The sequence below is a fragment of the Pseudophryne corroboree genome, chromosome 5, assembly GCF_028390025.1.
Source record: "Pseudophryne corroboree isolate aPseCor3 chromosome 5, aPseCor3.hap2, whole genome shotgun sequence".
Taxonomy (NCBI): domain Eukaryota; kingdom Metazoa; phylum Chordata; class Amphibia; order Anura; family Myobatrachidae; genus Pseudophryne; species Pseudophryne corroboree.
In genome coordinates this window covers 238,046,908-238,069,662 of record NC_086448.1, presented here as the reverse complement: position 1 = coordinate 238,069,662, position 22,755 = coordinate 238,046,908, and positions in this window count along the sequence as shown.

The window sequence follows — 22,755 nt, the reverse complement described above, 5'->3', positions numbered from 1 at the left end:
GCCGCTCCCTTTTCTCCCATCTCTCCTTTTACCAGGGTATTGCTTGTAGCATGCAGTCAGTGAAAGCATCATGTTGGTCTCGGAGTATACTTGCAGGAGAGGAGACAGAGTGGTGTTTTCGATGCCTGCTCAAATCCGTCACCCGGGGCACATACCCCCTTAGCCCCCCACCTCCAAGTTACGGCCCTGACAGTATCACCATGGGTATCCGGATGATACATTGACAGTAAAAAGGTAGACACCAAATACATGGTCAAATGGTCAACATGTTCAAATGGTCAACATAGTATATTGTCGGCAATTTTTTACATTTTAGGACTATTTCATAGTTTATAATCCACATGGACTACAATTGGGAATAGTAACTTGTGCCAAGCGAAGTGGAGCGAGGCACCTTGCCCGAAGCATGGCAAGCAAAACAAAATCAATGCAGATCAAAGTAGGCATCTCAGTCCTTGGACATTCAAATGCATGACTGTACACCAGGGAAGGTCTTGTATCAATATTAGCATAAAGTTGTTGTTGGGCAACCGGTAAAAAAGACGCACACACAGAGGCCATACTCTATCAGAGATTCTGCACCTAGCATGGGGCTTGTGCAGATACGCACCAAGCGGGATTAAAGCGTCTAAAGTAGATCAAAGTAGGCATCTTGGTCCTTGCACATTCAGATGCATGGCTGTACACCGGGGAAGGGCTTGTACCAATATTAGCATAAAGCCGCAGACGGGCAACTGCCAAAAGACATGGACATGGCCGAGTCTGAGTCAAAATCAGGCCCATTTTTTCTGTTATATTTATTTTTTAATGTTGCTAAAATGCATGTAGCAAGTTGAGAGGTCTGAATATTATATTCTGGTTCTTTATTACACACAGACCTTTGTTTTGTTTTTTGGGTGGGGGTGGTTAATGCGTAGTGTCCTATAAACAGTATATACAATACATCTGGTAACACACTGTTTGTTTCCCTCCCCACCAAAAAAAACAGTATTTACTGTAAGTTTTATATTTCCAGGCCTTACATGATCATTGCGCTGTGCCAGTGGCTAGCGGTGGATGCCCCTCCTCCTTGCTCTGGGGATGCCATGGCCGAGCCGATCTCTCCACATGGGTGATGCTGAAGAGACTTAAAAGCACAGACACCAGTGTACATTTTCTTTCATAGTCCACAAACTGCACCAGTTACAATTTACAGTTATACAGTAGATCTGTAGATCTGAACCTTTAGTGAGATGCTTGCAGGGGTTGGGTATGTTGTACCGGCGCTGGGGATCCCGGCGGTCAGTATACCGACTGCTTTGAATGCAGCGTGGTTACATACAGATTGAGCCACGCGAATCGTGGCTCCGTCTGTGCCGGGGCATGTCCGCCTAGGCGTGCCTATTGTAGCGTCTGGGCAACGCGCACGTCCGTGACACGCACGCGCCCCATATGCTGTAATGGGAGCATCTCAGTGCACTCCTGTAGCACGGCTAGGTGCCGGATCGCCTAGTCACGCCAGTAGTGCACATTTGCAATGGAGCCACTATAGATGAGCACTGTGCTCCATCTGTACATGGAAAAACTTCTGCAAGAAAAATTGTTAAAAAAATTTCCTTTGATGACTTTGTAAGAGCCAAAATGCCTGTTCCTACACGAATGTAGGTGAAAGAATGACATACTAAAAATGTAACATGCCAATTATTATGCCCTTATGGTTTATCTTACGGTCCATACAACATCAATAGTCCTACAATTTCCACATGGACTAATGGTGCAAATAGATGTAGCTACACCATGAACTACGTACTGCACATCTAAAGAACCCATTTATATTTGTCATAGAGTCTCTACAAACTGAAACCATTCCTCATTTAAATATAAATATACTTATATTTCTATAGAAAATGATGTCCTACCTAATCACATCTGGCAAGTTATTCTAGAACCAGCTGGAAGCTGCAGTAAGCCTTGTCGAAGTATTACACAATTGTACAGCAGGTTGGCTTTCTCTTGTTTCAAAGCAATATCTGAGGCCAATTTCAGTTAATGAATGGAAGTTGTTTTAATGCTTCAGTGAATCTATATAACTACAGTATGTGTCCTATGCTTTCATAAATGCTTTGTCATGCTTACAGACTGATGCATTGCGCTCATATGAACTTCAAGTAACTGCTTGTAAATTGGATTATTCTTCCAACACATTTTTATACTCATTCTCACTTCCCTCTCTTATTCACTTTCATTCTGTCTTTGTGTTTCCTCCTCAATTCTCATTTTCGCTATCCTACATGATGTGCAATTAGTGTTTGAAAGGTTAAAGGGGTTTGCCCAACCTATCCTGCATCTGCATGGATTTCCTACATTTGGGTGTTAGTTTATGACTCTCGTTGTCCAACTGAATATTCTATCCTGTCTGATATCTGATTGACCATTGATTATGCAGAACAATATCTTGGGCTAAAATTCTGTAAAAGTTTCATAAAATGACCATATTAACCACAAAATATGACTTCATATCTGACCAGAAAAGCACTTTTAAAGCATAATAAAGCATACTTACTGTACCAGAATTCATGAATAAAAAGATTGTGTCAAATCGGGCAGACCCATAGTCACACTCAGATTTGAGCAGCCATGTCCTCATTTTGCCACACAACCTCTGTACTAGATAAATGATGACTGGGATTTGAAAAATTAGGCTACTTGAGAAGCTGCATAAAGAAGCAGACGACAAAGCACCATAAATCAGAAAGTTGCCCTTTTAAAATAATTGTCACCTCTGGGAGTAATTCCAAGTTGATCGCAGCAGGATTTTTGTTAGCAATTGGGCAAAGCCATGTGCACTGCAGGAGAGGCAGATATAACATGTGCAGAGAGAGTTCGATTTGGGTGGGATGTGTTCAATCTGCAATCTAATTTGCAGTGTAAAAATAAAGCAGCCAGTATTTACCCTGCACAGAAATAAAATAACCCACACAAATCTAACTCTTTCTGCACATGTTATATCTGCCTCCCCTGCAGTGCACATGGTTTTGCCCAATTGCTATCAAAAATCCTGCTGCGATCAACTTGGAATTACCCCCCATGAGTCCTTCTACACAGCACTCTATGTTGATAAATGTTTCCTGTGTGAACGTGTTTAACCTGAATATACGAAGCTCTGCCAATTCACCAGAAGGGGGCACCAGAGGATCATCAAGATTATTTTTAAAAATGCAACACATACTGTACCTAAATTTGCTAGGGTAAAAGTGAAACATTGTACAGTATTAATAAATTGCAAAATCAAACACTAACATTGTATCCACTGTAATATCAAAAATTGGGAAACTGTTCTTTGCTGCAATTTTGGTGAATATATTAATTCTTGCTTTCTACAAATAGCTACCATCACATTGGGCCATATTATTTGATCAGATGCTCCAAAAAGAAATTGTGGAGCATGCCTTTTACACTATCTTTGATTTAGAAGAAATAATGGGACAGCACTTTCTTAGCATGTCCTTGCAAAGTTAATCAATTTAAATTTTGAACTACAATCTCTTTTTTTCCTGATGTGAATACTAACTACATACAGACAACTATTAAACCTTATCTGTGATAAAACATAATTCATTTATTCACAGCTTGTTAATTTATATTAAATAAAATACATGTCCTACCAGCTGTACTAACATTGCTTTGTCAGTGGTCATCAGTGACATGTAATTTATCCAGCTATTGCTAGGTAGCTGTAAAAAGAGAATAGTTTTAGCTGTCCTTAAAAACAGTCAAAATGCAAAAACAAAAACAAAACAGGAATTTAAAAAAAATACAGACTTTACTGTTAAAAGCACAAAGGACACACTTCCTGACTTTGCTTAGTTTTCTTGTTTTATTTAAAAAGCAGCAAAGTCTCTTAACCTTTATGGTGATGTATAATACATTGGATGGAAATAAATTATTTAATTATTTCTTGAAAGCAAGTTAGTAGAACTAAATTTGCAAATATGTATCACACCTGAGTGGATGGATTAACCATCTTTTACTGTTTTTAAAATGATTTGTGTGAAGCTTTAATGCACATTTCCGCAGTATGGGTTAACACATAAATATGCAGTACAGCACATGGGATTTATGCGACCTATATATGAGGATAATTTGTGGCTCAGTGCATTGGTCTGAATATATTGCATGATATATTATATCCATTAGATTATTTATTTTGCTTTATTTTGATTTTTTCCAGAATATTTTATTTTAATTTAAACTTTTCATTGAAAAAAAAGTATAACTGTCTCATATAATAAATGTCCTCATGCAAATACTGCATATATAACTGCATTTCTGTCCATGAAAAATTATATTATTGAAGGTTTAAAATACTAAGATATCAAAATGTATTAAATAGTTTGAGGGAATTTATTAAAGATTGATCTTCCAATCTTCTTTATTGCTAAAAAAAAAAAAAATAATGTGTAAAAACAGCAAATACAGTGTCCCTAAGTTCTAAACTGTTAAACCGTAATTTTCTTTACAATTTGGGTCAGCACAGGGCTGTTGTCTTGATGGGCTGAGGATAGATTGCTGCTATATAAAATAACTACAAACTCTGCCCTGAAAAGCTGAGACTCATGCCTAAGCTGTCAGGCCTGAGTAATGAACAGGGTTGGGACCTGCCCATCTTCATTCTAGCCCAATAGGGGGAAAAAATATTTTCTTCTATTATCCTGAAACATTTTAGTGTATATATATATAGATATATAGATGCATTGTCCACTCGAGTGGGGGTGCACTCTCCACATATGACGTCTTCAACACAGGTCAAATTAGATAAAAACCTTTTATTCAGTCAAAGTTCAGGCTTGAAGTAATCGACATTTCGATTAAATTTTATGAATCTTTATCAAGATCAGCCTAGATGGCTTGACATATTAAACGGTACATCCATAGAGACACTGTAGGAGAATAAACATGGACAAAACACTATTAGCCTCCCAGGCCCCTGGGCACTGAGTGTAAATAGATAAAAAAAATCTTTATGTGGATGGTATGACAATATCACTCTATATGGTGCTCCTTAAAAAACACCAAATTACTTGATCACCATGAACTACTTTATAGGTGGAAGATTGTAATAAATACCTGCAGACACCACTGTGTATCACCAAATGTTCAAGTCAAAATACTCACACATTTTCATGGCAAACTTCACAAACTCATCACAAAAGGCATCAGAGAACTAATACCCTGATCCTCTTTAAATGGGTCAATCACTGTAACAGCATATAGAAACATAAGACACCCATTTCACCTGTAAAACTTGGTATATGTCTACCATACAGGAATACTCACACTGATCGTTTATCAGCCATATTAACAGAGCAGTTCAATGTATAGGACACTCCAGCTGTAATCACAACATATATCCAAACTGAATAAAAATAGGTGGTAACAAGTAACCAAAGTTAAACAACAGAGTGAACTCAAACATAATCATATCATCAAAAGCTACTTACAGTGTTCTTAGTTTGTAAACACCCGAAGTGTAGTGAGGCTGCGCTGGAGACACAGTGCTGTCCCAGCCTTATATACCCTGAGATAGGAAGTACTGTGTGCAGCCCCCCAATGTATCCTTAGGTAACGCTGCCACCTTGAGGCCGGCTCTACTGTATTTGTAAAGCGGCACTCCTCAATACTTAAAACATTCGGTTAAACCAGCAAAAAAGCGGTGCCCTCCAGTTCAGGCTGTACCGATGTGTACAGCGTAATGCAATGTCCATAGATGGCGGCACTCGAAATGAATAGACCAGGCAGGTTTTAGTTAACCAACGTTTCAATGCTCAGACAGCGGCATTTTCGTCAGGCGCTGACGAAAATGCCTCTGTCTGAGCATTGAAACGTTGGTTAACTAAAACCTGCCTGGTCTATTCATTTCGAGTGCCGCCGTCTATGGACATTATATATATATATATATATATATATATATACATACAGAAATCTACCACACTCACCATTCCTAGGAATGGGGTCACACCTGCACTCGCCACTCCAAGGGGGGTTGCAGTGGCCTGTGACCTCATTGCTTAAATAAATGAAAAACATAAATAAATAAATAAATAAATAAATAAATAAATTAATAAATGGGATTTGGTTCATGGATTGGACCAAGGTATTATTTATGTATTTATGTATTAAGGTAAGTGAGCTACTATGGTGAGTGCTGAGCTATTTATTTTTCATTTATTTAAGCAATGTGGTCAGAGGACACTGCACCCCAACCCGGGAGTGGCGAGTTTACACTAGGTGTGCACCCCATTATTAGGAATGGTGAGTGCAGTGGATTTCTCTATGTGTATATCTGGGTTAATTTTGAATTAACCTTTTTTTGATCACATCTTTTTCATGCACCCCTGTCTAAACTCATTTACTTTTAACCTGTGTCACTGTCAGCTGCTTCCTTGGTGGTAATTCAGGAGCCGTGTTGGTGACTGTCTCACCTTTAAAAGTCATAAGTTAGTTGGCAGATGAGATTTAATCCAGAGAGCATATTATCAGTTTGACTCTGACATCATAGAAGTTGCCAGGTTCTCAAAAATCTGGGTGAATAGCACTTGCAGTGAAATGGAGTCCCTTGATGTTGAGCTGCAAGCTTAAATGCATTGTACAATCCATTAATTAAAACACCATTATGTATTTATGTGTTAAGGTGAGTTAGCTTACTATAGTAAGTGCTGATCTCTCTCTCTCTCATGAGAGAGAGAGAGAGAGAGAGAGAGAGAGAGAGAGAGAATTTGTGTATGTTACTTTATATATTAACTTGTTTTTACTGTTTCAGTAAAATGGCAAGGGGTCTCGGGTACATTACACTGGGACAACTTGATTTGCAAAGTTTCCACCCAGGGATCACATATTTATTTCAGACCTGATCGCAGCAGCAAATTTGTTAGCTAATGGGCAAAACCATGTGCACTGCAGGGGAGGCAGATATAACATGTGCAGAGAGTGTTAGATTTGGGTGTGTTATTTTGTTTCTGTGCAGGGTAAATACTGGCTGCTTTAGTTTTACACTGCAATTTAGATTTCAGTTTGAATACACCACACCCAAATCTAACTCTCTCTGCACATGTTATATCTACCAATCAAATTCCAGGTATTATCTTCTAGAAGGTGCTAGTTAAATGAGAAGTAAAATCTGATTGGTTGCTATGGGCAACATCCCATCTTAAATAGAACTCCCATCTTAGTAAATTTTCCTACTAAACTCTTTAGTAGGCAACCTCGATAGAGATACCAGTCTTGTGCTGACCAGTCTGAGACTAATTTTCACGATCAAAGAGGATCACATCAGTGCAGAAATGAGGTGTCAATTAAAGCAATGGCCTCTGAGCACCACCTGTCAGGGGAGCAGAAGGGGCACAGATAAATCCATCTATAACCACTGCCTGCTCCCTGCTGTTATCTGCAGTGGAGTAGGAAGCAGTTGTAGAGCTTTTATCTCTTGAGTTCAGGAAGCCGCTTTCCCTTGCTGGTGGCTGCCTGGTCCAATAAAGTTGTTTTTTCTTCTTCATTGTATTGCAAAATGGTACACATGACATCATGACATTATGCTGCACCGCACTTCTGACAGAGGAAATACGACATGAAGAGGAGCAACTGCCCAGAAGATACTGAAAAAGGTGTCTGTGGCCAGCACAAGAACGATCGGGGCCTGGAGCTGGAAAGACACAAGGGGCCTGGCTGGAGAGACACAAAGTATGGTATGAAGTTATGCAACAAGTTGAACTGGCAAAGCACAAGTGCCTGGGAATGGTTTATATAGGGCAGTCTGCACCTAGATTGGACACTGGAGTCAAGTGAGTAATAAGGTCTCTGTGACTGGCTGCAATAGTGTCAGCTGAAAATGAATAAACAAGAGCATCCTGAGATGACTGACCTGTGGAGACATGCCAGTCAGGGAATTGTCAGAACCCACTGTGTGACACTTAAGGCTTCAACTGAAATGGAACAAGAGGAAACAACAGGCTTGAACCAGACAAGAGCTGTTGAAGACAACAGCACTAAACACAGGCTGGAGGTATGCAGGCTGGATAATAGCAATGACGCTATGCTACAAAGTGGATTAACAGACTCACAGGAAATAGGGTAGAATTGGCTTGCACAGATCCAAATTACCGGGTAACAGGTTAAGGCTGCAGATCGAAGACAGAAGGTACATGCTGGAGAGTGAGCACCCAGAGAAGCTATGCTCCATGTTCTGATGGTGTGCATGTGGCAGGTGCATCTTTATATAAGGCACTCTTGCAGTGGATAGGAGGAAGCAGTCCATGGGTTAAAGTGGGTGGAAACAAGGTGGAACTGAGTTCCATCACCTGTAATGGTAGGTGGAACTAATTCCACCTCTGCCATTGCCCTGCACAGTGATTCAAACAGTAAAAATATGCCCTGCTACTTATGTCAATAAATGGCGTGGTCAGTGCTAGTGTCACTGATGAGCTACAGCCACCTTCGCCTTCATCAGGTCCAGGAGGCTCCATGGTCATCATCCGCCTGTGGCCCAACCTTCCTTGTACTCACAAATGCTGTGTCTGTTAGACAGCATTCTTCCCCTCGTCAGGTACCTGCTGCTTTCTTTTCTGGTTCGGTGTATGTGATGTCATGCGAAGAAGAGCAGTCTTTCTGCATGCTGAAGACAAGGTGAGAGAGGGTTGAAGGGACACAAAGAGGCGGGGAAGCTGCTGGAGGGACATAGGACATTCAGCTGCTGGGGGCACATGGTCGGTGAGCTGCTGGAGTGGCAGAGGCAGAGATGTATATAAGGGCCACTACTGTGCGCATTTTGTGTATATGTGGCACTTTTGTTGGCATTGTGGGTATAAGTGGCACTTCTGTGGGTATTATATGTATAAACATCACTACTGCAAGCATAATGTGTAAGGTACACTACTATTGTGGGCATAATGGTTAAAGGGCATTATTACTGTGGGTATTATGTGTATAAGCAGCACTACTACTGTGGGCATTATGTGTAAGGGGCATTACTACTGTGTGCATTGTGTATACAGGACACTACTATGGGAACTGTGTATAAGTGCACTATCCTGTATAAGGGGTACTAATGTGTAGTGTAATGTGAATAAGGGGCAATACTGAGTAATGTACAGTGAATAAGGGACACTAATGTGTGTCATAAAGTGAATAAGGGTCACTACTATGTGGTGTAATATGAATTAGGGGCACTACGTGCAGTGTAGTGTGAATAAGATTGTGCTACTGTGTGGTGTAATTTGAATCAGAGGTACTACTGTGTGACCATGTCCCTTCCTTGTGAGACTACATCATTTTTTTTGCAATGTGCACCCTCAGCGCGAACTATCTCTTTATGAAGTATATGAGTTATAGCACAAATTTATAGTTTGCAGGGGGTTGCCCAAAACCCTAGCACTAGCCCTGGTTCTGCGTAATAGGAGTGAGAATAGGTGGCAGGTCAAATGAGAAAAAATAAAGATCAGCGCGCTCTCACAAAGCACTTGGTAAAGAGGTTGTCAGCCCCTACAAATAAAGTATATACAATTTATATATGATGGACGGTATATGGTAAAGAAAATGCACATTTGCTGTATTTTAAAATCACAATAAAAAATGTAAATAAAATCCCAAGGTATAAAAAGCAACCACTAGCTAGGCTTGGTATATTAGGGTTAAAAAACAGAACCATTATGACGGTGCCAATTGACAGTACCCTGGAACAGAGTGGGCCCACCTTAAAGAAGCACTGCTGGATGGTCATGATGAACTGTAGCAAAATAGGGCCTAATTCAGACCTGATCGCTGCTGTGTGTTTTTGCATAGCAGGCGAATATCGATCGACTGTGCATGGGTATGCACCACAATGCGCACACGCGTCATCAAACAGCGACAAGCTGATGTGAAAATTTTGATTGTACAGCCATTTGGAAGCTGATTGATAGGAAGAGGCCATTTGTGGGTGGTAACTGGCTGTTTTTTTCTGGGAGTGTCAGAAAAAACGCAGGCATGCCCAGGTGTTTCCTGTGAGGGTATGTGATGTCAGCTCTTAGCATGATCAGCCTGTTCTTTTCGCACTGTAGGAGTAAGTCCTGGGCTGCGCACAGACTGCACAAACTAGAAAAAAACATTCGGCCACCATTAATCACTATGGGGGTTATTCAGATGTGGACAGAGTTGCTATCACTGCTGCTTCCTTGAAAGCAGCAGTGATAGCGCAGTATTATAATGTAGTTGGTGGCATCTATTACAAGCAGGTGCCTTCTGCTGCAGTTGCGATCCGGGCTGCATCCTAGGATGCAGCTTTGGGTCTCTCTCCCACCAGATGGATGCCTGCATCCCCTCCCTGCCCCCAGACACCAGCAGACTGTCCATCACTGATCCTGTGTCACATAATCAGTACTTTGCTGCATGAGATGCAGCAGTGACCAGACCTGAATGAGGTCCAATATCCATACATAATCAATAATACAATCAATCAATCAATCAATCAATCAATCACCTATTGCTATTAACGCTATTATTAACATCACTACTGTTATTAATCTTATTACCATTAACAATTATTATTATTATTATTTATTATTATTATTATTACTACTACTACTACTACTACTACTACTACTACTACTATATAATTATTCCTAATATTCAGACTTTTGTTCTTATTATAGGTGCCATTCTCATTATATTCCACCAGTAGCGGTATTTTGGACTTATCATTCACCAGGTCTGTCTCTCCACTCCATCCATCTCCCTCTTTCCATTCTCTCTCTCTCTCTCTCTCTCTCTCTCTCTCTCTTTATCTTTCTTCCCCCTTTTTTCTGTCTCTCCTCTTACTTCTTTCTCCCCCTCTTATTTCTTTCTCCCCTCTTATTTCTCACTCCCACATTTTTCTCTCCCACATGCCTTTTAAATCAGATATTCCCTATGAAGTTAATTTCCCATATGCCCCTTAATTGCCAATCAGACAACCCCCATGGCATTAGATCACCCCCTCATTCATCTTACATGCTGAACTTCCTCTACATCATTAGACAACCCCACATGCCATCAACCCCCACCCTACATGAAGGGCCAAAGCAATGCACTGGTGCCCCTACCCACCCATTCATGGGTATAAATAAAAAAATATGACTTACACCTCCTGTGGTCCAGTGCCATATCTTCACATACTTCCATACAGTGAATGACTGTCAGCAGTCTAACTGGTGGATAACTCCAGCCAGCCACCAATTAGCATACTGACAGCCATTAACTATCTGGCTACAGGTTGGGAGACAAGTAGAGAATTCTGCCTAGGCACACTGACTGTGTATAATTTATAATCAGAGTAGCTGGGCAGCATTCTCTACCTGCCTCTCAGGAAGCTCTGGAGTCACCAGCCTATCCTTGCTCAAAGGCCCCTAGAATAGTGGGGCCATGGGCATCTGCCCAGTGTGCCCATATGTTATAATGGACATGCCTACATGCTACTTATTTGCCAATCAGATCGCTCTAATGATATCAGACTCCCTACATGCCCTTAAGTGGCAATCATACTTCCCTCATGTAATCAGACCACACCCACATGTCCTTTAAATGCCAATAAGACCATGCCTATAACACCAATCTCACGTTCTTCATAAGTGCCAAAACAGACCTTTCCATGCCATCAGATGTGACATACCACTTGAGTGTCAATAAGACTACCTACAAACCATCAGATCCCTCTCATAGACCCCTTAAGTGAAAATCAGAAGAACCATGCCCATCATACTACCCCCATTTGAACATGAGATCTCTCCACACCAAAATCAGAAATGTGTGGAATAATTTGCAAATGTGCTCACCTTTGGCTGTCTATGCAAGACCACCCAGATGATGAGGCAGACTGACCCTGTGTTGTCACTGACAGAGAGGGAGAGGAATTTGTCAATTGTTCTAAAGGTGTGAATGACATAACGCTATGTCAAGAGAGGCTTTCACTTATGGGCACTGAGGCTAATATGTACAGCTTTGGAGGGATATCAGAGGACAGTGTGAGTAGTGATATGAATGCATTTACATTATGTATTCATGGCAAGTGCTGGCTACTCTTGTGCCTTTGGCTGGTGCCATACTGGAAAATATTGTATATTAACAGTGAGTCAGTAGGGAGAACAGGGGCTGTAGCTTCCAATAACTGTTGTATGCTATCACCAGTACCAATGAAATCATGGGTTGCACCCACCCAACATTTAATGTGCACACTGTGAACATACATTCACTATTTTTATATTATAGCTTCCTCTGCTGCATAGGACTATTAATGACATGATTTCATCTTCCTATCCCCCATGTGTAGATCACAGTCTTACTCATCCTCAGCATGTACATAAAAATGATAACAATGAGTCCCTCTCGTCTTCAGCATTGCATGAGTAATAACTTGATAACATACTTAATAAACCTCTATGATTCATTGCAGTGGAGAGCTATAAAAAGTGGTGCACAATAATGATGACTTCTTGCTGCACTGTGATGATGTCACAAAGTAGAGAGGATTTATCCTGATCTACAGAAAATAAATGTAGTAAAGGAAATGAGGGAGGCTGCCTTAAATAACCTATTTCCCTTATCATGGAACCTACAGGCCTGTGAAATATAGACATTGTTTGAAAGAGGTAGTCATCTTGTTAAACTATATGCCTCCAATATAAGATACTGCCTGGTTATCAATGTGATCACAAGAAAATAACCCCCTACACTGCAGAAAACATGAAGAAGTCCAAGAATGGGTGAAGATACAGTATCCCCCCATCTTCACGCGCAAGAAAAACAGGATTCAAAATGGGCATTTTCACACGGTATAATAAGTTATTTAAACTTTCAGATATGAATTCACTTTGGAGAGACAAATGCACTATAAGTAGGAGCAACTGAAGGATAAATGTGCTCACATGTTTGTAAGTCTTTCTCTTGAAGAGAAGCAGTCACAGGAAATGGCACTAGAATCCAGAGATATAGCTTGGGGTAGGAGCATACTTGCCTACCTGACCCTCTCCATGAGGGAGAAAATGCTCTGTTCCTGGACTTTCCTGGTAATGTATGATTGCCATCACCTGTGGTGAAACACCTTTCTTATCAATTAACTAGCTCACCACAGGTGATGGCAATCATACATTACCAGGAAAGTCCAGGAACAGAGCATTTTCTCCCTCATGGAGAGGGTCAGGTAGGCAAGTATGGGTAGGAGGCAGCAACAATACCGCTTTAATCATACAGTATAATGTATCAAGTGCAAAGGTGGCCATCAGAACATTATAGGAGATAGAGATAAACAGAATAGCAGTCCAAGTGTTCAGTTATATTAGCTTCCAGTAGAAAATAGAAGGACACAGGCATATTGTATTATAATCCAAAGGGTAAAGGTACCAAGAAGCAGCAGTTCAAAAATACTCAGAGCCAATGCAAAGCACATTTGTCCAGCAAACAATGTTTTATGGGGACATGGGGGGAGACGTGACATCAGAAGGGAACCCCTTCTGCACCTGAGCACCAACTTCTGTTCTTCCTTTGGATCTTGCAACACTGGCTGACAGCAGCGAACACCTGAAATACCAAGCCAGCAGGGCAAAGAGAAGGCTCCTGACTTTAAAGGAGCAAGCTGCTACCAGAAAATATACATTACTTATATACAAGGGGTTTTCAATAAGTTTCCGGATGTGCAGTGCATAGGTAGAGTAGACACAATCTGACTATCTGGTTGTAAACTGCAATGTGTACTAAAGTTCTTGTGAAATTTCAAGGCACAGTATTGCATATTAGCAGCTATGCACACCAAAGAAGTCAGCATGTTCGCTTCCTTCATAAACTTATTATGGAGCTCAACTGAGGCCAATGGAGAGCCATGATCTTCTACATCTACAAGAATGTTCTGCAACAGCAGAGTTGTTTTAACCAACTAGAAGCTGCTTTGGTGCAGGAAGCACTGTCCCAAACCATTGTGATTGAGTGGTTTGCAGAATTTCGGCACGGGAGATAGACCCTGGAAGACTAGGAGCACTGTGGCCAACCTATGTCCATCGTCACCGAGACCAATGTTGCTGCTTTGTTGGCCATAGTTGAGGTGGATGCCAGGGTGACCATATCTCCATTAGAGAAGCAGATAGGCATCTTATCTGGATCCATTTACTTGATTCTCCATGAAAAACTTGGCCTGAACAAGGTTTCTGCATGCTAAGTGCTCTTTCAGCTGACTCGAAAGCAGAAGGAGGCTGGTTGACTTGGTGCCGCAACATGCTGGCCAGATTTGATGGTAGCTTCTCAAACTGTATTTGGGAGAACACAAGTGGTGATGAATCCGGGATCTACATTATCGACCCCGAGACCAAACAACAGTCGGCCCAGTGGACTGCAGCTGAATGTGCGCTGCCACAGAAGTTCCAACATGAGCATAGCATGGCCAAGTAGATTTGTTTTGTGGCCAAGATGGGTCATGTAGCTACCATACTTCTCGTACAGCAGCACACTGGGGAATTGTACACCAACCAATGCCTGCTGCACGTGCTATAAACCATTTCCAGGTGATGTCCAAGAACTTGCACCCATGATGCTCATCTTTTTTATATATTAATGTTTTATTGAACGTTTCAATATAGTACACTGCCAAGAGACAATATAAAGGGTGTACATATAGATTGAGCAATGGCAATGAGTACGCGATGAACTTGACCAACATATAAATCTAATGTGATGTAGACAGGCACAAAGGGGAATATCAAGGGAGATAAAAAGAAGGGGGGGGGGGGTATTGGTTAGAGCATAGGAAGAAGGTGAAGTCAGATTGAATGAAATTAGTGAATAGGAATAAGACAGAAACAATATTGGAGTGAGTAAATTAACAGCCCAAAAAGGGGGGATAACGTATGGGTCTCTAAACAGTATACACAAATGCCACAATAGAACAACATAGATTTACATGGTAAAATAATAAGTATAGAACCCAGTCAGTAGGAGGTATAATTCACAAGAGGGTAATTTGCAAGGGGAGCAGCAGTGTAGCAATATGGCCAGTGCCCCTAAAATAGATTTTTCAACTAGGTGTTTCAAATAAAGCTTTGGCTTTAGTCCAATCTTGAGATCCAAAGAATGTGGAGATAGTCCTTCTGGATTCCTCATCCAATGAGGATATGAAAAGGTCCCATCTATAGTGGAAGGTGGTTATGGGAGAAACAGGATTCAACACGCATGATCTTATGTCAAAATACAAAAGGAGGAGTAGACGAGACTTCAGCTCCTGGATCGTCAGAGCAGATTTCTTAATCCAGTGTATGAATATCAGTTTTTTAGCTAGTGTCAAGACCATAACAACAAAGGGGACATGTTTGCGGGTGTGAGTCCCAAAGTTGCAGTTTACAAAATCCAGTATTAAACAGGCTTCCGGTGAAGGTGTTATTGAGGTTTGTAGAATCGTGTTCAGATAGCATACTATTTTAGCCCAGAACCTGTGAATCTTGGAGCATTCCCATACACAATGAAACAGCTTAGCATTTACCTTAGAGCATTTTACGCAGTTCCCTGAGGCAGCTGCGGCTAAATATTTTCTCTGAGCTGGGGAAATATATGCCCTGTGCATAAAACGGAAGTGTGTTTCCTGTAGGTAAGCCGAAGGTAGATGTTTGGAGAGCCTACTGTAATTAGAGAGTATTGTCTCTGGTGAGTGAGGCCAATTAGGGATATCCTCAGCCCATCTGGTTAAAATCTTTTGAGAGTGAAGCGGGAGATTAACTGTGTCTAAAAATAAGTGGAGGTACAGATGACGAATCCTATAAGTTTTAGTAGACCTTAGTTGCAATAGCTGAAGTATAATATGTGTTTCCTTAGGTAAGGGGAAAACAATTGGAAGAGCTTGGACATAATGTCTAACCTGTAGATATAAATAAAAAAGATTATTTGGAATGGAGTATAGTGACTGTAGGTCTACTAAGGGAAGGACGTAGCCTCCCGGGTCGAAGACCCTGTTCACAAGAGCAAGACCCTTTTGTATCCAAATCTGAAAGGAGGGGTTTTGAAGTGACGGAGGAAAATCTGGGTTTAAGAGCCATCTGGGTAACGAAGGGGGTGGACCATACTTGCCTACCTGACCCTCTCCATGAGGGAGAAAATGCTCTGTTCCTGGACTTTCCTGGTAATGTATGATTGCCATCACCTGTTGTGAAACACCTTTCTTATCAATTACCCAGCTCACCACAGGTGATGGCAATCATACATTACCAGGAGAGTCCAGGAACAGAGCATTTTCTCCCTCATGGAGAGGGTCAGGTAGGCAAGTATGGGGTGGACTGACGTGGCAGTTCTAGCATCATTCAAAATGTTGGTGAGCAATTTGCTAGATTTGTTCCCAAATCTGTGATATTTATAGTTAATACTGTATAAGTGTTTGTTGCCTTACTTATTAAGATATTCATTAAAGTGGGTGATGCTCATCTTTATAACGACAGTGCACCTGCCCACAAGTCCAGAATAGTGGTGAATTTTTTCTAGCCTATGAATGCATCAAGAAGGTTGGTCATCTGCCATACAGTCCAGACCTGGCCACCTGAGACTTCTTTGTGTTCCTACAAATCAAGCACAAGATGCGCAGGATTTATTTTGAGTCGCTGGAATACATTGGAGACCTTTATCCAGCATTTGGAAGGCATACCTGCTTCAGACCGGTCCAGCTGCTTCATCAAGTGGTTTGAGCACATGCAACTTTGCATAGAGTCCTCTGATGAATACTTAAAGAGAAAATGTAGTGTTCACTTTGCTTGCAAATATAATACTTTTTGTGCAACTGGAAACTAATTGCTCACCCCTTCTATTACTCTTCTGATGACCATTACCCTACAGATGAAAAGCACATTAGGATTACTACTACTGAAGGATTTTCTGTGGAAGGACCCGCCAGTATCCACCTGCTGCCACTCTGCTGCATCCTATAGCTGCCTCCATTTCTGTGAGGAGCACTTCTTCTGGCACTGGTAGTTGCACTGCAGCACAGCTGATTCTGCTGGCTCTGTTGGCTAACCTGGGATTTGAAGCACCCATGGTTGCATGCTCAAACTGCACACATCATGCTACTCAGGTGCTAGCGCTGGGGAGCAGACAGAACTAATAGGCAGATGTGCTAAGTCTTATAGAGAGAAGTTGAGAGAGATAAACTGCCACCAATCAGCTTCTGTCATTTTTCAAACACAGCCTGTACAAAACAGTTAAAAGTTGATTTGCTGGTACTTTATCTCTCCCCAAGGCTTAGTGCATATGCACAGACTGTTAAAAGACGGAATGTTTATATAAAGGCATACCTCTACTCACTGCCTTTAATCAATTAAGATGATTTATTTAACATTGTGCCTTACCACATTGGTCTTACAGTCCTGTTTGCAATATATGATTTGGTCAGCAGTGAGGAGTGAGTATTATACAGACTGGAAGTGTTGTTTATTCTAAGAATACACAGCTGATTCTGAGTTTTTACTTTATTTGTTCAATGATTTTAAAGATGAACTGCAAGAAATTACATCTGTTTGTCTCTTTTTTTATATAGACTTTGATACATTTTTGCTTTTATCATTCACAGGATTCAATTAGACTGTGGGGGTCATTCCGATCCGATCGCTCGCTGCAGTTTGTCTCAGCGCAGCGATCGGGTCGGAAAGCGTATGCGCCGGTGCTGTAGTGTGCCGGCGCATGGCAGCATTCGTTACCTAACGATCGCCTCTGAGACAGAGGTGGTCGCTAGGCGGGAGAGGGTTGAACGGCGGCGTTAAGCCACCGTTTAGGGGGAGCGGTCCTGCCAACGCAGGCATGGCCGGACCATTGGGGGGGGGGCCGCGGCGGCTGCGTGACGTGTCACGCAGCCGCTGCGGCCAGCGGGAGCGACGAGCAACTCCCGGCCAGCAGCAGGAGCTGCGCTGGCCGGGAGTTACTCCTCAAATACAAAGTCATCGCCTCTGTGCGATGCTTTTGTATTTGTGCGGGGGGGCCGGCACTGACATGCGGGGCGGACTAGCCCTGTGCTGGGCGTCCCTCCACATGTCTGAGTTAACGATTTAGCACAGCTACGATCAACTCGGAATGACCCCCTGTACTCGGGAGCTTTCTTGTTACTTTGGAGTTCCTAACATTTAATAATATAACAGACCAGCTGTCTACTAAATGGCTAGTAAAAGATTGCTTTGTTTTTTGTTTCTGATTTGTGAATCACTAGATCTGTACTATAGACATATACGGCTAAATGTAATAGTCTCCGAGTTCCAGCGGTGCGGGACTTTTGTGGGCATTTTTGTAAAGCAGCAACTGTTTACAGGGCAAACCAGATTGCTGCTTTAAAAAAACAGCCAGACTCGCACAAAAGTTCTGCACCTCTGGAACTCGGAGATTATTATATTTAGCCAATATACAGTATACATACAGTAATAGGAATTCTTAGCCATGGTTTTTCTTCTAATTAAATTGTAATCATCTACAATAAAATACATTATAACTATTTGTATTTTGATTGGACTTTTATGACACATGTTGATCTTTGTGACAGGGGGCTCTTTGCATAATCTGTATATGGGTGGTCATTCCGAGTTGTTCGCTCGCTGCCGATTTTCACTATGCTGCGATTTGTTGCTAACTGTGCATGTGCATGGTACGCAGAGCGCATGCGCTAAGTTATTTAACACAAAATTTAGTAGATTTGCTGGTGTTCGAGCAACGATTTTCAGTCGCACTGCTGTTCGGTAAATGATTGACAGGAAAGGGGCATTTCTGGGTGGTAACTGAGCGTTTTCCGGGAGTGTGATAAAACACGCAGGCGTGTCAGGGAAAAACGTGGGAGTGTCTGGAGAAACGGGGGAGTGGCTGGCCGAACGCAGGGCGTGTTTGTGACGTCAAACCAGGAACTAAACGGACTGAGCTGATCGCAATCTGTGAGTAGGTCTGGAGCTACTCAGAAAGTGCAAAGAATTATTTAGTAGCAATTCTGCTAATCTTTCGTTCGCAATTCTGCTAAGCTAAGATACACTCCCAGAGGGCGGCGGCCTAGCGTGTGCACGGCTGCTAAAAGCAGCTAGCGAGCGAACAACTCGGAATGAGGGCCATGAAGTTTGTGAGGAACCCCACACTCACATTTACTGAGCATTTGTTTATTTTAATGTTTTTTTATATTACATATATATACTGTATATACACACACACACACACACACACACACACACACACACATGTTTATATACTCATCATTTGAAATAAAATTCAGGCGGTGTATGTCAGAAGTTTGTCTTGCATATACACACCCTCATGCTCCCTCTAACTCCCTGCCAGCGTCCCTGCCCTTACACTTCACCTTACTCCCCGTCAGCTTCCCTGCCGTCACCCTCCCACTAACTCCCACTCAGCATCAATGAGCTCACACTCCCTCTAAGTTCCCGTCAGCGCCCGTGCCCTCATGCTCCCCCTAATTCCCTGTCAGCATTTTTGTCCTCACCCTCCCTCTAACTCCCCATCAATGTCCCTGCCCTCACCCTAACTCTCCCTCTAACTCCCTCTCAGCATCACTGCCCTCACCCTCCCTCTAACTCCCCACCATCATTTCTGCCCTCACGCTCCCCCTAACTCCCAATTAGCGTCCCTGCCTTCACCCTCCTTCTAACTTCCCATCAGCATTCCTGCCCTCACCCCCCCTCTAACTCCCCATCAATGTCCCTGCCCTCACCCAAACTCTCCCTCTAACTCCATCAGTGTTCCTGCTCTCACACTCCCTCTAACTCCCCACCATCATTCCTGCCCTCACGCTCCCTCTAACTCCCTGTTAGCGTCCCTGCCTTCACCCTCCTTCTAACTTCCCATCAGCATTCCTGCCCTCACCCCCCTCTAACTCCCCAACAATATCCCTGCCCTCACCCTAACTCTCCCTCTAACTCCCGGTCAGCATCCCTGCCCTCACGCTCCCTCTAGCTCCACGTCAGTGCCACTGCCCTCATGCTCCCCCTAACTCCCCGTTAGTGTCCCGGCCTTCGCCCTCCCTCTATCTCCCCCTCAGCATCCCTGCCCTCACCCTCCCTCTAACTACCCACCATCGTTCCTACCTTCATGCTCCCTCTTACTCCCTGTCAGCTTCCCTGCCTTCACCCTCCTTCTAACTTCCCATTAGCTTTCCTGCCCTCACCCCCCCCTCTAACTCCCTGACAACATCCCTGCACTCACCCTAACTCTCCATCTAACTCCCGGTCAGCGTCGCTGCCCTCATGCTCCCTCTAACTCCCCGTCAGCATTCCTGCCCTCACGCTCTCTTTAACTCCCCATCAGTGTTCTTACCCTCATGCTCCCTCTAACTCTTACTCAGCATCCCTGCCCTCATCCTCCCTCTAACTCCACGTTAGTGTCCCTGCCCTCACGCTCCCCTTAACTCCCTGTTAGTATCCCTGCCTTCACCCTCCCTCTATCTCCCCCTCAGCGTCACTGCCCTCACCCTCCCTCTAACTCCCCACCGGTGTTCCTGCTCTCATGCTCCCTCTCACTCAATGTCAGCGTCCCTACCTTCACCCTCCTTCTATCTTCCTGTAAGCGTCTCTGCCCTCACCCTCCCTCTAACTTACCATCAGCGTCCCTAGCCTCACCCTCCCTCTAACTTTCCATAAGTGTCCCTTCCCTCACCCTCACTCTCCCTCTAACTCCCAATCAGCCTCCCTGTCCTCACACTTCCTATAACTCCCCTCAGTGTCCCTGCCCTCACCCTCCCTCTAACTGCCTGTTAGTAACCCTGCCCTCACACTCCCTGTCAGCATCACTTCCCTCACCCTCCAACTCCCCCTCAGCATCACTGTCCCAACCCTCTCTCTCCTTCTAACTCCCGCTCAGCCTCACTGCCATCACCCTCCCTCTAACTCCCCGTCAGCATTCCTGCCCTCACGCTCCCTCTAGCGCTGTCTCTTTATGAGTTAAGTAAGGGAGGGCACAAAATTATAGTTTGCAAGAGGGTGCCGAACACCCTAGCACCGTCCCTGTCCTCAGCCATCTACTGTACCTCACTGCACGTCCCTGTCGGGTTTTCAGCATTGAGGAGGTGTACTGCATGGGTGCCAGAGCAAGTCCCGGTGATTTTTCCTAAAAATAATGATTTTAGGAAAAATCAGACTTGCTTTTTAAGGTGCAAGAAAAAAGATGCATTGATTTGTATAGAAATCACCGCGTCCCATTTTCAGTCCTCTAATTAATTTGGAAAACTCCATGTCTACAGGAAAAAAAACCTGTGCTCAGGGTTTTTCAAATTTCCCACCATCAATTGAATTCCCACCATATTTTTACAGGTTTTAATCTCATGACACCCCAATTTGTGTGATGTATTGCAATGCGTGGAACTAACATTCCATTTTTGATACAGCTTGAAGTGAGTTCAGATGATCAAATATCTTTATTTCTAGAATGTAATTACCTGACTTGCATCCCAGTTTTGAATTCTTTACATTCAGTAAATACTGGGTGTATAGCACAATACTAAATAGTTTGTTGCTGTGACAATGCCTATCATTGAACACTGCTATACTGTAGCTTGCCTATCACCAGGGCTGGCTTGATGCACGTTCCTTGGGCACCAGACTCCTAAGGACGGCCATCAGCTGGTCTGTCGTACAACTTATATATTGCACCAGATCCTCAGCCAATCAGCTCGAAGACTGGTGGCAGCTCCTGATTGGCTGCCAGATGGCAAGCTTTGATTGGCTCATGAACCGGTGCCTGACTTGACCGATGCCGGAGACCAAAGACCAGGCTCTCATCAGTGGTGGCAGCCACATTGGGAACAGCAGAGGCAGTGGCGGGAGGTGAATAGAACTGCTGGGGCTGGCAGCATATGTGTGACTGGCACTGCGGACATATGTATGATTGGCACTGGCCCCCTGGTGCTGGGGGCATACGTGTATCTGACACTACTGGGGGCATATGTGTATCTGGCGCTACTGGGGGCATGTGTGTATCTGACACTGCTGGGGGCATATGTGTATCTGGCACTGTGGGGTCATAGAATGTGTTTCTGGTACTGTGGGGGCATAAAATGTGTGTCTGGCATTGTGGGCGCATATAATGTGTATCTGGCACTGCTGGGGACATATAATGTGTATCTGACACTGCTGGGGGCATATAATGTGTATCTGGCACTACTTGGGGCATATCATGTGTATGTGACATTGTTGGGGGCATATAATGTGTATCTAGCACTGCTGGGGGCATATAATGTGTATATGGCACTGCTGGGGGCATATAATGTGTATCTGGCACTGCTGGGTGCATACAATGTATATCTGGCACTGTTGGGGCATACTATGTGTATCTAGCACTGTGGCAGCATAATGTGTATCTGGCACTGCTGGGGGCATATTATGTGCATATGGCACTGCTGGGGGCATAAAATGTGTATCTGACACTGTTGGAGCATATAATGTGTATCTGTCGCTGTGGGGGCATATAATGTGTATCTGACACTGTGGGGGCATATTATGTGTATCTAGCACTGCACTGTGTGGGCATATAATGTGCATCTGGCACGACTGGGGGCATATGTGTATCTGGCACTGCACTATTGGGGGCATCTGTGTATCTGAGACTATTCTGGGGTCATTATGTAATGGGAGAGTGAAAATAAATAGATTTATAGTTTGATAATACAACGTTGCGAGGCCACGTACACTTTCCCAGGGACGTAGTTGGTAGGTCATTATAACAATCTCAAGAGGAAGTCAATTGAATTGAGTTCACAGATGTGTAGTGCACATTAAA